Consider the following 2,087-nt stretch of genomic DNA (forward strand, 5'->3'; position numbering starts at 1 on the left):
GTATTGTATACTTGCTTTGTGGCCCAATTTCATTAAGTCTAAAGGTAAAGGATTTGACCGACCAAGTTTTTGGCGCCGTTGCCAGGGATAGGCAAGCTTAAAGTTTTATTTTGAGAAAAGTAAAAGTTTTGATTTTTCTTGTACCTGTTTTTGGAAAGTGGTGTATGCCAAGAACACATCGCGGGGAATTTTTCGAATTTGATCCARACATTGAGAGAACGTTTCACCATAGAAGGAGGGCTCAGAGAGCATTTCAGGCTCTACTCCCTCCCAACATGGAGTTACCTGCTCCCAACATTTCGGAAGTACCACATTTGGAAAACCAACCGCCAATTTTTGGGCAAATACCAACGTTCCCAATTTTTCACCAAGGAAACCCACATCATGATAATGATAATAATTTGGACACAGAATCGGACCCTAATGAGCAACAAAGGGCACAAACTCCAAATATCATTAATCTGGCAAATTCAAAAAATGGACGGATCATGGAYTAYGCTATMCCAGACTTTGAGCAATTAAATTCTGGGATAGTTAGACCACACATGACCGCTCTCCATTTCGAGCTAAAACCAATCATGTTTCACATGTTACAGACTAATGGACAATTTGCTGGACTGCCCTCAGAGGACCCACATTCTCACCTAAAGTCTTTCATGGAAATCACAGATGCCTTCCTGATCCCAGGAGTGTCAAATGACGCTCTCAGACTTACTTTATTTCCATTTTCATTACGGGATCGGGTAAAAGCATGGTTTAACTCTTTAACACCAGGATCTGTGCCATCATGGGGTAACATGGCGGAAATTTTTTTGCGAAAATATTTCCCACCAACAAGGAACGCTAAGTCCAGAAACGAGATCTGTCTTTTTAAACAACTGGATGATGAAGCTGTTCCTGACGCGTGGGAAAGGTTTAAAGAGCTGTTAAGGAAATGCCCACACCATGGCATTCCGTACTGTATTCAACTTGAGACGTTTTACAATGGGTTAAGTCTCATGGCAAAACAAGTGCTCGACGCAACTGCAGGCAGAGCCTTTACAACCAGTACCTATAATGAGGGATATGAGATCCTAGAAAAGATATCAGCAAACAATGGGCATTGGGCTGACCCACGTGCCCAGCCACAGAAAAAGACTGCTAGAATACATGAAGTGGATGCATATACTACATTAACAACTCAGCTTACCTCCATGACCAATTTATTGAAAAATTTAACTTCTGGTCAGGGAGTACAACAAGCTGCTAACACATCTGTTCCAACAGTCCTCTCTTTGCAATGTGTGTGCTGTGGTGGGGAACACTCGTATGAACATTGTCCTCATAATTCTGAATCCATAAACTTTGTTCATAATGGATCTGGTCCCTGTACCAATAATTACAATGCAAGTTGGAAACAACACCCGAATTTTTCTTGGACCAGTCCATGTTTAAATCCACCCGCACCTAAACAACAAGGAACTTCTAATTTCCAACCTCGACATCATGGAAACAATTCTAACTCTCACCAACAAAGTTTTCAGAATTCCCAACCACCTTTTCAAAACAAGCCACCTCCATAGGCTGATTTATCATCTTMTTTGGAAGCAATGATAAAAGGGTTATTTGCGCATGCTCAAGCTCAAAATCAAGCTATGATAACCCAACAAAACTCTCAAAATCAGTCTCTTTTTAATCAACAAAGTGCTGCTATCAGAAATCTGGAAACCCAAGTCAGTCAACTTGCACTTAATCAGACCAATAGAGTCCTTGGTACTTTGCCTAGTAACACAGAAGTCCCGAGAGCCTTAGGAAAGGAACATGTGAAAGCAGTGACCTTGAGAAGTGGGAAGGAATTGACAGAGGCCATCCAAAAAGATCGTAAACCAATTTTGTCAAAACTGATGCTACAGCATTGGTCCCCGCCAAAGAAAGACCGGTCCAACCTTTAGAGAAGCAAGCATCTGAGACCACCACTTCTGTTCCCCCTAGATCAGACTATCCCTTACTGTTTCCAGAAGATGTTTTAAAAAATCAGAAGGGACTGAGGTTTTAGAGACCCCTAAGCTTGATGCTAAGACTCCATCTGAACCTCCAAAGTGCACCAC

The 2,087-nt window shown here is 41.7% G+C and overlaps 1 non-coding gene across 1 annotated transcript; it reads right to left on the reverse strand.

The window, feature by feature from the left end:
- Positions 1-845: 845 nt before the first annotated feature.
- LOC112502914 lies at positions 846-952 on the reverse strand. Its single transcript, XR_003067800.1, has one exon. It is a non-coding gene; the product is annotated as a small nucleolar RNA R71 (small nucleolar RNA).
- Positions 953-2,087: the final 1,135 nt, after the last annotated feature.

The sequence above is a fragment of the Cynara cardunculus genome, unplaced genomic scaffold (assembly GCF_001531365.2).
Source record: "Cynara cardunculus var. scolymus isolate 2C unplaced genomic scaffold, CcrdV1 Un_Scaffold_2167, whole genome shotgun sequence".
NCBI lineage: Eukaryota > Viridiplantae > Streptophyta > Magnoliopsida > Asterales > Asteraceae > Cynara > Cynara cardunculus.